This window comes from Melanerpes formicivorus, unplaced genomic scaffold (genome assembly GCF_026170545.1).
Source record: "Melanerpes formicivorus ecotype bairdi unplaced genomic scaffold, bMelFor1.0.p_v2 SCAF_84, whole genome shotgun sequence".
In the NCBI taxonomy this organism is placed as follows: Eukaryota; Metazoa; Chordata; class Aves; order Piciformes; family Picidae; genus Melanerpes; species Melanerpes formicivorus.
This window is the reverse complement of record NW_027142436.1, coordinates 242,323-255,678: the sequence shown is the minus strand read 5'-3', so window position 1 is coordinate 255,678 and position 13,356 is coordinate 242,323. Positions and strand designations below refer to the sequence as shown.

Below are 13,356 nucleotides of genomic sequence, written 5' to 3'. Positions count from 1 at the left end.
GTAGAACCTGTCACTTGGATGTGTTCAATCTCATGCCATTGGACTCTGCCCATCTGTCCAGCCTGTCGAGGTCTCTCTGCAGAGCCTAGACTATTTATTGCATAAATAAAGTGGACATAAGAAGGGGAGAGCGAGAAAATAGAGAGGGAGAAAGAGAGAGAGAAGAGGAAAGGAATTACATTGCCACACCCCTCACCCCCCCAAGATAGTTTGAGTCTGTGGAGGAAAGATGCTGCAGGAGATGTTGGGTTGGTACAGGAATGGTGTTGAGGCTCTGGCTGGAGAAGAGCTGTGGTCCTCTGGGCAGCCTGGGTCTGTAGAGGAAGGGTGCTGAGGCTTTGGCTGGAGAAGAGCTGTGGTCCTCTGAGCAGCCTGGGTCTGTAGAGAAAGGGTGCTGAGGCTTTGGCTGGAGAAGAGCTGTGGTCCTCTGGGCAGCCTCTTTTCTCCATGAGTTGCAGCAGGCAGAACATTTCCTCCTCAGCGGCATGGTCCTTCTCCTGTGTTTTCCTTCATCTCTGTTTTTCTTCCTAACAAGCCAGTAGTGGCTCCAGTCTTTTGTACAGTTTTTAGTCCTTAGGTATGTGTCCAAGTATTGTCCCTCAGGAATTCAGAGGCAAGAAAATCATCCTTAGGTAAATGTCCAGGTATCGTTCCCCCGGAAATCTTTCTGTGCATTCCTGTGTGTTTGGATGGAGGGGGGGGGGGGTCTCCGCCTCCTCAGTCTCCATCCAGACAAGCCCCCACACTCCTTACACATCAGAAAACAGGTGGTGAATCCATTGTGTCACCCTTCCCAGGGTACTTGATGGGTGGAGATTGTCTTGCCCTAAAGGCGTGATGGCTAGGTCCTTGGGTCCATTGTTGTAGTCCAGTGTTATCACGATGCAATCACAAGCTGATTTGCATCCAGGATTGGTCTTTGCACCTTCCTTGCAGTGGCTCTGCCCAGCACATATCAGCAATTGTCTGGGTAAGCAGCAAGTGATTTTATCTTTGTTGAGTCACACCAAGAGAGACAAACTTTTAGTCTCTCACAGGGCACCAAGTGCACTGTCGGCAAGTTTGCTGATGACTCAAAACTGTGGAGTGGCTGACACAGCAGAGGGTTGTGCTGCAATCCAGCAAGACTTAGGCTGGAGAGCTGGGCAGGGAGAAATGTAATGAAATTTAAGAAGAGCAAGTGTCGAGTCCTGCACCTGGGAAAGAACAACCTCATGTATCAGTATAGGTTGGGGACTGACCTGTGGAGAGCATTGATGGGGCAAAGGATCTGGGGTCCTAGTGGCTAGAGGGTTGACCATGAGCCAGCAATGCACTCTTGTGGCTGAGAAGGCCAATGCCATTCTGGGATGGATAAGAAGAAGTGTGGTTAGTAGGTTGAGAGAAGTTCTCCTTCCCCTCTACTCTGCCCTGGTGAGGCTGCATCACAAATGATGTGTCCGGTTCTGGGCCCATCAGTTCAAGAAGGACAGGGAACTGCTTGAAAGAGTCCAGCTCAGAGGCACAAAAATAATTAAGGTTGTGGAACATTGTTGTTATGAGGAGAGACTGAGGGAGCTGGGTCTCTAGTTTGGAGAGGACGTGACTAAGGGATGACCCGTATTAATGGTTATAAATAATGTAAAGGGTGAGTGCCGAGAGGATGCAGCCAGGCTCTGCTCGGTGATGCCCAGTGACAGGACAAGGGGCAATGGGTGGAAGTTGAAGAATAGGCAGTTCCATGTAAACATGAGGAGAAGTTTTTTCACTGTGAGGGTGAGAGAACACTGGAACAGTCTGCTCAGGGAGGTTGTGGAGTGTCCCTCTCTGGACATAATCAAGAGCTGCCTGGATGTGTTCCTGTGTGATCTGGTATAGGTGACCCTGCTCTGGCAGGGAGGTTGGACTGGCTGATCCTTCGAGGTCCCTTCCAGCCCCTAACATTCTGTGATTTTGTAAGCACTTTACGTAGGCATTTGCTTACCTAATGATTTGGATTGTTATGAAAGGAATTCTTCCTTTCTGGATTGAGTTTATTTAGAGCAAAGGGACTTTTGAAACCTGTGTAGTGTTGCTTTGGGGTTTTTGGTGTTTTTTTTTCCTTTGCAAAAGAATTTGGAGAATTCTGACATGGAAATTCAGTGTAGGCTGGAGTCTTGTTTTCAGATGTGGTCAACAGCCAGTGCTTGTAACAGTCTATTGGTGAAAAAGTGGAAGGTTGTCACTTAATTACCTGGAAATCAGTACAGACTTTCCTGTAGTGGCATAATTGCAAATTAGGAGGCTTTTATATCGTGCACAAGTTCAGTTGCTTGAAGTGATGTGCATGGCTTCTGAACTGGGCAACCTTGTAATGGACTGGATCTTAAAGGTCTTTTCCACCCTAAATAATTCTGTGATTCTGTGAAAACTTCCTGACCATCATGCTGTGGTTCTGTTCAATGATGTGTTGGTGCTGTCATGCTAAAGGTAGCTTTCTCTCTTTTCTTTTTTTTTAATGTTTCAGCATGAATTAATATCTAGAGTAAAAATACCAATTACTTGAGTTTCCTACAACAGTTCATAGAAGGTGTACATATGGTTATGCTTATTTTAGGTAGTTTTACTGTGCCTACACCAAGAAAACTTTACCTCTCTCTGTGGCACTCAGTACATGGTTCTTTCTACTTAGAGTTTCTTGCAGACCTTTCTGAGCTGCAGACCACAAGATTCAGTCACTAATGTAGACTGGAAGAATACTACTGTAAATGCAGTTTTAAGTGATAGTGTATTAAAGCTTGTTTCAAATGTGTGCATATTCATAACCCCATGCATTTTACCTTAATAGTTGTCGAAAGTGCTGGCGTGTTCTGGTGAAGGTGTTGAGTGCTTTAGCCTTTCAGCTGTCATCATAGTAATTTAAAAGCAAACTGTAAATCGTTACTGACTGCAAAGTCGTCTTTAATTTGTCTCTTGTAAATTTGTTTCACATTGGGATTGCTTTGTTCTGTTTAGGTTGTGACTAGACAACAGTAGTGAGAACTTTAGAAAAGTTGGACCTTTAAGAATGTGCAATACAATTGGAATACGATCTGCAAATTGCTGTTAAATCCACGTCAGTTGTGTGTGACTGCTTCAAGAGACTGCATTTAAATCTTGCCAGTTTGGAGTGCTCAAAATCAACACTCCAGCTCTCATTAAGATTAAAACTTTGAATTTTTTGCCTGAAAGACACACTGAGGATGAACAGCCTGGGCCATCCATATGATCTAGGCTTAGATTCGAAGTAATTATTGCTTCATTTAGATGTTAGTAAATCAATTTTCTGTGCACTCTGGCTTTAGTTTTATTTGATCAAGAAGGTGTTAATCAGATAATACCAAACTTATTGACCTATTTTGGGTAAGAGATACACAGCCCTGTACTGTTTGGGAGATTGGTATAATGTTGTTGGAGAGACAGATCCTCATGTTTCAGATGAGTCTGTAAAAGAGTCCTTGAGCCAAACCTGAACCAGTCATGTATGAATCAGTACATTGCAGATCTTTATTCTGCCAATCCTGGATATTGACTGAATAGTTTTGAAGTCAAACTCTAGTTTCAGATTTAAATCATTATGACAATTATTTTATTTTCTAGGGTTTATTGTTGTGCAATAGCTTGCTCTCTAGTTGTAATTAGCTTTGTGTGATGGTTTGAGCTTTAACTGGAGTTTCAAAGCTCAAATGGTAACAGACTGAGATTCTACACCCACCCCCCACCCCTGCTTCTTCCTGGTAAGGTTAAACAAAAGAAAAAGGGTAGAGGAAAGGGCAGGTAAATTCATGAAAGAAATATTCTGGAATCAGTTTGGAAGTAAAAGAGGTGAAATTTTAACTATATACATATATATATATCTATATCTCAATAACAGGGAGAGTTTGCAGTGCTAAGGGATAAGGGTAAATAGGGAAATATACAAAACCAAGCCCAGATGGCCTTATATTCCCGGGATGCAAGTGGGTTCAGTTCCTTAGAAAAGCATGGATGCAGCTTGGAAAGTAGGTCCTGACCATGTGGTCAGTGCAGGCAGCAGCAGATGATCTCTCTCACATGCAGACAAAGAGCAGTAACCGATGTCTGCCCTTTTTATAGGTTTGCTGCACAGGAAGGGGGAGTGGAATAGACTACCTTTGACCCAGGGGACCCCTCCTCTTGGGAGGGGGAAAACCAAGTCTCTGCCCACCCGCATCAAGTTTCTTTTGTCCACCTGGGGCTGGGTTCTTTCAGCCTCCCCATCAAGGATGGGTGTAACCCAGCACACTTAGCAATGTGGAGAACTTGAAATTTGGCATAAAGACTTTAGTATGTGTCTGTCAACACGATTCTGTGCCCCTTAAACTGCACTTAGAAGTGAAACAGAAGTACTCTTAGTATTGACTTCCCATGGCCAGGGAATCAATTTCATATAATTAGCAGGAGCTCTTCAGGCTCCACATTTCCTAGTCTGTGGTTTGGTGATCATCATTGCAATTTAGACTGCTTGTGAGGATCAATACTTGGCTCAAAGTGGTCTTTTGATTGGAGATCTTCAAAACACTTTCCCATTTATGATAGTTCAGGAAAAACCCTACTTGATTTTGGGTAGATCTCTCCTCCTCTACTCAATATCTGTACATCCCCCTACCTCCCCCCACTTCCCCTTTATACTGAATATAAGAAAGGTTACTCCTGAGTTCTGTTCCTGCACAAAACTTTTCTACCCCTCTTCATTATGCACCTTCATTTTACTTTTATTCCTCCTGAAATAGCAGCATATGTTAAATCAGATTTTCCTCACAAGTATAATATTTCTTAGTGTTCTTTCCTGTTATTTTAGTCTCAGACTGTTTAGTGACTAATACTTACATGTTCCAGACCTCTGCTGAGGAACCAGCATTTCTTGATGAAGATCAGTAAGAGTCAATTGATCTGTGCAGAGTTACCCAACATCATTCTGTCGTGTTCACCAGTGCAATGAATTTCAAATGCCTACATAAACTTGCTTTCTCTCTTCAACTTGTATCTGAATGATCAATGCATGGAACAGTGAGTTCTGAGAGTTCTTTCAGTGCATCAGTCTCACTCAGACTGCATCTGCTTTCCAGTAGGAAACTTGCATGGTCCGATGCCACACCCATGATGTTCTTTCTCCGCTCCTGTGGTTTGTCCTGGGTAACAGACACTGCATCTTGTTTCTCTTGTAATTTATTTCTGTCATTTTGTTTGTGTATCTCCTAGCCCAAGAAATCCTTACTAAAACAAGATTTGGGTCTCGTGGGCTTACTCATCTGGTGAAAAGATGAGGTAGTAGCCAACAGGAATAGCAGAACAGGAATTGTAGATCTTTCAGTGGTTTAAAAGGAGTGACTATGCTGAAACAAACAAGGACTTCAAAAGATCAAAGCGGCTGCTTTTGATTTCAATTACTTTGGTAGTTTTAGAAGCTGTGTTTGCATCAGCTTCCTTAATTTTTTTGGTAAAAATTTGAAACTATATTCTTGGTTACTTCAAGAAAAGCAGTTATTGAAGGGCAATGACCCAGATAGTGCAAACAAGAAGTCTTGAGTTCCCCCCCCGCACACACACACTCCCCAGAAGTCCACTGGAGAGTTTTGTTTTGCTCTAGGTTGTTTAATCAGGCTATATTAAAGTATTTTTATAACGTGGTCTTGTAAAATAGCCTTGGTACAACTTTTACTGTGCAACTTAAATTCTTGAGATGGTTCTCATCATCTTGTGTCTTAATTAGAACAGTTAGTAAAAGGCATTCCTTCTCTGCTTCTCTGTTCTAAATGTTGATCGTTGTCATATTCCCATGTATTTCATTCCTCTACTGGGGCTCACTGAAATGTTACACTTTTTAGTTTTCAAGACCTATTAGATCTTGTCTCTGCTTACTTTCTTGGAAAGCTCTCCTTCAGGACTGTCAGACTAATTAATATAGCTTATATAGAGTGTTAATTTCCATTAGCTCCTTAATGAATCTTCCAAGAAACTCATATCTAGGAGTGTCTCACAAAGCTGCCATTGGTTATCTTCTTTTTTTTTTTTTTTAATTGTCCTTTTCATTGCTCCACAGCACAAACAAACCAAAACAAACCCCCATGTAAATTAATAGCTCCATAAAATGGTGTAGGGAGGGGGGAAATCAAAATAATTGTGTTTACTGCACTGAGACGTGTAGTCTTGCCATCTCTTCATATCCTCATTAATGTCTCTGTGCTCTGCAGTTTCAGTCAAGGATTGGTAGCATTTTGGTTTGGGGACTATATGGTCCTGGCTTTCTGCTAGTCCTTTTCTACAAAACCATTGCAGTGGGTTTTTTTCAAGGTAGTACTTCCAAGTGTTTTTGTGGACAGTATGTGAGTCTCATTTCTGTATTGTAATAGAAGGGCTTCACTGAAGCGCGGAAGTAAATTGTAGGTGTGGAGAAATAGGTTGTTAGGCATCCTTGTAAATGTCAGGAATTGACAACCTACTGGTGAAGTCACCTGAAACATACAAAACAAATTTACAAGTGTGAGCGTTTGAGGCTGTGCCTTTAAGAAAAGGACAGTACTGGGGCACTGTGGCTGAATGTTTTGTAAACAAAAGACAGGTCTAAACGAATTTCATTGGTAGATCGGTAGAGTGCAGCTTTAAGTTTTGAGTGTGACTGAGACTTTCTTCAGTTTGCTCTTCCCTCCCTTTCGAGCTGGTCCGCTTCTAGGCTCTCTGCCAGACTGACCTTGGACAGATAAGCGTGGCCTACTAACACTTTGCTTTAATTTATAACTGCTTTAATTAACAACTGCTCTTTTTCTCTCTTTCTAACCCTCTTTGGGGAAAAAGAGGAGAGAAGGGGGGAACCCTCCTCCAGAAGGGGGGGAATTTCGTTCCTGTATTATTGGTTTTTTACTTTGCTGTATATTTCTGTGTATATATTGTAAATACTGTAAATTGTGTGTATGTATCCTGCATTCCCTAAAAATTGCTTGTAAATATAGCATTCCTTTTGCACCTCCGGCTGTGGCTAGCTGTGGTTTTTATTTCTTTTTCTCTTTGTGGGGGGAGAAGGCTGAGACTTTCTCCCTAACCCTCGACAACAAGCAAGCAGGAGCTTCTAACAAATGACAGGGAAGGAATATTAACATGTGAAAACAGCTTTCCTATGGTTAAGGCTTTAAAGAAGGAGAAGTTATGAGTTGTAGTTCTGGTTTCTGGCACAGGGGAAGCAATTGAAGTTTGTATGATAAAGGATGGCAATACCACAAGCATATATACTGCCAAGGTTTGTTGTCTTCTTTTACTACAAGATTTCTAAATTACTTTTTATTGCTGACTGATTTAATAATATAACAAGTTTTGTTGATGACATCAGCTCAATGAAGAACTTTTTATTTGTGACCAGTTTAAATGAAAAGTGTATCTAAGACCAGAAAGGAATCTGAAAGGACAGTTTTCCACAGTACTTTATCTAAAAGTATGTTTAGAGGTTGGAAGGGACCTCCAGAGATCAAGTGCAACCCCCTGCCAGAGCAGGATCACCGAGGGCAGTCTGCCCAGGAGTGTATCCAGGCAGGTTTTGAGTGTGTCCAGAGAAGGAGACTCCTCAAGCTCACGGATGGCCTGTTCCAGTGCTCCGTCACCCTCACTGTAAGGAAGTTTCTCCTCATGTTGAAGCAAAATCCTCTATGTTCAAGCTTTAGCCCGTTGTTCCTTGTCTTATTGTTGCACACCACTGAAAAGAGTGTCATGAAGGGAGCCAGTGCTCAAAATTATGCCCCAAATATTGCCAAAACTTGTCCCAACATGGTTTGCTCACATCCCTCCTTTCCCCTCCTTTCTGAAGTGGGTGCTCAGCCCAGAGCTGAGCAAACAAAGGGCCAGCCATCTCCATGACAGGGTAAACCATAGAATCAGAGTCAGTAAGGTTGGAAAAGACCTCAGAGATCAAGTCCAACCTGTCACCCAACACCCCTAAACAGCCCAACCTGCCTTTTTTGGGGTAAACAACATCCTCTATCAAGTACAGAATAGTACAGTATAGAACTAACCAGGTTGGAAAAGACCTTCAAGATCATCCAGTCCAACTTATCACCCAACATCATCTAATCAACTCAACCATGGCACCAAGTGCCTCAGCCAGGCTCTTCCTAAACACCTCCAGTGATGGTGACTCCACCAGCTCCCTGGGCAGCACATCCCAATGGCCAATCTCTCTTGCTGGGTAGAAATTCTTCCCCACATCCAGACTGAACCTTCCCTGGCACAGCTTGAGACTGTGTCCTCTTGTTCTGGTTGCCTAGGAGAAGAGACCAACCCCCATGTAGCTACAACCCCCCTTGAGGTAGTTGTAGAGAGCAAGAAGGTCTCCCCTGAGCCTCCTCTTCTCCAGGCTAAGCAACCCCAGCTCCCTCAGCCTCTCCTCACAGGGCTGCGCTCCAGACCCCTCCCCAGCTTTGTTGCCCTTCTCTGGACACCTTCCAGCATCTCAACATCTTTCCTAACCTGAGGAGCCCAGAACTGGACACAGGACTCAAGGTGTGGCCTAAGTAGTGCTGAGTACAGGGTTCAATGACTTCCCTGCTTCTGCTGGCCACACTCTTCCTGATGCAGGCCAGGATGCCATTGGCACCCTGCTGGCTCGTGTTCAGCCATCTGTCAACCACTACCCCCGAGTCACTTTCTGCCTGGCTGCTCTCAGCCACTCTGACCCCAGCCTGTAGCACTGCATGGGGTTGTTGTGGCCAGTGTGTAGAACCCTGCACTTGGATGTGTTCAATCTCATGCCCTTGGCCTCTGCCCATCTGTCCAGCCTGGCAAGGTCCCTCTGCAGAGCTCTCCAACACTCTAACAGATCAACTGCTGCCCCCAACTTGGTGTCATCTGCAAATTTAGTGATGATGGACTCAATGCCCTCATCCAGATCATCAGTAAAGATATTGAACAGGATGGGGCCCAGCACTGATCGCTGGGGGATGCCACTGGTGCCTGGCTGCCAGCTGGATGTGGCACCATTCACCACCACTCTCTGGGCTCAGCCTCCACCCAGTTCTTAACACAGCTCAGAGTGCTGCTGTCCAAGCCATGGGCTGACAGCTCGGCCAGCAGTTTGCTGTGGGGATTGGTGTCAAAGGCCTTGCTTCAGTCCAGGCAGACTACATCCACAGCCTGCCCCACATCCACCAGGCAGTCACCTGGGCATGGAAGGAGATCAGGTTGGGGAGGCAGGACCTGCCCTTCCTAAATGCATGCTGGCTGGGCCTGATGCCTTGGCCATCCTGTAAGTGCTGTGTGATTGCACTCAAGATGACCTGTTCCATGATCTTGCCTGGCACTGAGGTCAGGCTGAGAGGCCTGGAGTTTGCAGATTCCTCCATCCATCACGTCTTGTGGATGGGCATCACATTGGCAGCTTCCAGTCCTCTGGGACCTCTCCAGTGATCCAGGACTGATGAAAAATGATGGAGAGAGTTTTAGCAGCTCATCTCCCAGCTCTCTCAGTACCCCAGGATGGATCCCATCCGGTCCCATGGACTTGTGGGGATCCAAGTGGCTCAGCAGGTGTCTAAGTGCTTCCTCCTGGATCACAAGGGAACTATACTGCTCCCTGACTCCATCTGCCAGCTCTGGAGGCCAGTTGTCCTGCAGACATTCTGTCCTGCTATTGAAAATTGAGGCTAAGAAGGCCTTAAGTACCTCTGCCTTTTCCTCTTTTGTTACTATATTCCCCTCTATGTCCACCAAGGAGTGGAGGCTGTCCTTGCCCTCCTCTTGCCATTAATGTATTTGTAGAAGGAGTTTTTGTTGTCCTTCACAGCAGAGGCCAGGCTAAGCTCAAAATTGGCTTTTGCCTCTCTAATTTTTTTCCTACTTGACCTAGCAACATCCTTAAACATTCCATGGGTCACCTCTCCTTCCTTCCAAAGATGATACATCCTCTTTTTTTCCCCTAATTCACTCAGAAGCTCATTGCCCATCCAGGCTGTCTGCCCTGGGGCTCATCTTCCGGCACATTGGCACAGCCTGTTCTGAGCCTTCAGGAGTTCTTTCTTGAAGTAGGTGCAGCCCTCCTGGACCCCTTTGTTTTTAAGGGCTGTTTCCCAAGGTACCTTCTGAGTTAGTTCCTTGAGTAACCTGATAATCTTACCCAGTCAAGGAGAGAACTAGCCTGAACCATTTTGGCAGTTCTAAGGGTCTGCTACAGCCACGAGGCAGCACACCTTTGTGAGATTAAGCCACAGACTTGTGAGCCAAAGCAGCCCTTCATGTGCCCTCTCACAAGGCAGTACCATGCCCAGGCATGGGGGAGAAGGAGCCACCACCTGTTGCTCCACAGCCCTGGAAGTCAAAGCTGACCTAGGGCGATTCAGAGCACCATGCTCTGCCGGGAGTGTCCTAGATACTTGCTCATTTTGACATGAGGGGAAAAGCCACATCATTCTGTGCCACCCCCTGCCATGCTCTCAAGCCACTCCAGGAGGGGAACTGCCGCACCCCCCCCAGCGCCCTGCCAACTCCACAGGACGGCAGCGCTGAGGGAGCCACTCAAGAGAGCCTGTCCAGGTGAACCTGCCTGATCAGCAGAAATCTACGCTGCACCCCGACACTGGTGGGAGAAAGATGCCCCCAAGCATCTGGAAAGGACCGCCCAGGGAGCCCCTGAGTTTTCGTGGGATCCCTGGAGCCAGCCGCAGCAGCCAAGCATAGCAGTAATTTAGCAACCAGTTTAGCAAGTGAAACCGTGTATCTTTTCAGTGTTCACCTGCTTGTTACCAGATTTGGTTCTGTTTAAAATCCCCACACTATAGCCTGTGCTGATGTATAAGGCAGTCCCCCAGCTGCACCCAGAGTCATAATTTGCGAGCATAATAGATTTAAGTCTCAAAGATTTCTTTAAGTTATATGCCCTGACATGGTGTCTCTTCTAGCTGTGTAGCAGCTGCCAGATGTCTTGTTGAGTCACCATCTGGTGGACAAGTGGTGGAATTGCAACCTTGGTTCTAAGTGAATGACTGTTTTATAGTTTTCTAATTTGGTTCGAAATTGTTATGCTGTGCCAGTTTATGGGATACATTCCATGACCGTGCACTTGAATCTGCATATAAATATGGACAAAATGTTATTAATAATGTGTATATTACTAAAGAATCAAAATATTAGTTTTCATAATTAATAAAACAATAACCTTATTCATTACAAAGAGATTTGCCCCATCCACTTGACATCTACTCTTCAGATATTTATAAACACTGATGAGATCCCCTCTCAGTCTTCTCTTCTCAAGAGTAAATAGCCCCAGTTTTCTCAGTCTCTCTTCATGGGGGAGATGCTCAAGTCCCCTAATCATCCTTGTGACTCTCTGTTGGACTCTCTCCAGCAGGTCCTGTTTCTCTTGAACTGGGTAGCCCAAAACTGGACACAGTATTGCAGGTGTGGTCTCACCAGGACAGAGCAGAGGGGAAGAAAAACCTCCCTAGACCTGCTGGACACACTTTCTTGATGCACTCCAGGATACCATTTGCTCTCTTGGCCACAAGGCCATATTGTTCTCCCATGGAGAACTTGCTGTTCACTAGGACTCCAAGATCTTTCTCCCTGGACCTGATTTCCAGCAGGGCAGCCCCTAACCTGTACTGGTGCCTTTTTTTATTCCTTCCCTGATGCAGGACCCTGCACTAATCCTTATTGAGCTTCATGAGGTTTGCCTGCCCCCAGATGTTCAGCCTGTCCAGATCTTGTTGGATGACTATAGAGCCTGAGGGGGTGTCAGCCCCCCCTCCAGTTTTGTGTCATCATTGAACGTGCTGAGGGTACACTCAATGCCCTCATCTAGGTCGTTGATAAAGATATTGAACAAAACTGCACCCAGTACTGATCCCTGGGGAGCACCACTGTCCACAGGGCTCCAAGCTGTCTCTGTGCCACTGATGACAACGCTCTGAACTCTGTTGTTGAGCCAGTTTTCAATCCACATCACAGACCAACTGTCTGTGCCACATTTCATGAGCTTTTCTATGAGGATGTTACAGTCTCAAGCTGCGACAGGGGAGATTTAGACTCGAGGTGAGGAGGAAGTTCTTCACTGAGCGAGTCATTCATCATTGGAACGGGCTGCCCAGGGAGGTGGTGGAGTCCCTGGAGGTGTTCAAAAGGAGATTGGACGTGGCACTTGATGCCATGGTCTCATTATGGGGTCTGTGTTGATAGGTTGGACTTGATGATCCTCGAGGTCCTTTCCAATCTAAGTTATACTGTGATACTGTAATACTGTGAAGAGAGAGTATCAAAAGCCTTACTGAAGTCAAGGTGTATGACATCCACTGCTCCTCCCTCATGTACCCATTTGGTCATGGTTTCCTAGAAGGCTAGCAGATGAATCAGGTAGGGTCTCCCCTTGATAAATCCATATTGTCTACTCTTGATTACCTTGTCTTCCATGTGGTTAGAGAATCAGAATTAAATTGAAAGTGAAGACATAAAATTTAACTTACTTTTTTGTTAGTGGCTATGTCCTGCTTCTGTCTGGAATAAGTTAATTTACTTGTCTTCCTAGTATCTGGCAAAGTGCTGTGATTTGTGGATTCAGTGTAAGAGTAATGCTGAAAACACACTTATGTTTTAATTGTTGCTGAACAGAGCTTACAGTAAGTCAAGGACTTTTCAGTTCCTCAAGCTACCATTCCAGCTGGAGCTACACAGGAGGCTGGGAAGGGGAGGTGGCAAGGACAGATGACTCAGAAAACCCAAAAAGGTATTCCATACCATATAGCATCATGTGCAGTATATAAACTGGGGGAAATTGGCTGGGTGTGCTATGACTTGGAGTTGACTGGTCTAGAGGGTGCAGAGCACCCAAGAAATGGGGTGGCATTTGTTACATGTGTTCTCGTGGTAGTAGTTTTATTTCTCTCCTCCTCTGTTCTATCATATTAAACTACCTTTATCTCAGCCTCAGTGAGTTTTATTTTTCCCTCCCCTGATTCTCTCCCTCTCTCCACTGGGGGAGGGGAATGAGTAAGTGGCTGTGTCATACTGGGGTTAATGAAAGGTTATTTGTATATTGCTGAGGTATCTGAAACTATTCTTCAACATTCATACAAGAGAAATCTTCCCTAAATCTGTATACAGTTGTTTTTTGTTTTTTGTTTTTTTTTTTTTTTTCTGGATACTATTTAATTACAGAAAAAGATCAAAACTTCAACATCAATGAGACCTTTGGATGTGATTTGGTAGATGAGGGGTGAGCAACTGATGTCATTTACCTGGAGCTGAGCAAAGCCTTCGACACTGTCCCGCACCACATCCTGGTCTCCAAGCTGGTGCAGGATGGGTTTGACGGGTGACCACTAGATGGATACAGAACTGGCTTGATGGCAGTACCCAAAGAGTGGC

The 13,356-nt window shown here is 44.9% G+C and overlaps 1 protein-coding gene across 6 annotated transcripts in view; it reads left to right on the top strand.

Annotated features, from left to right (window-relative positions):
* Positions 1-13,356, top strand: part of MTA3 (metastasis associated 1 family member 3) — a 182,423-nt gene that overhangs the window by 76,250 nt on the left and 92,817 nt on the right. The window lies entirely within an intron of this gene.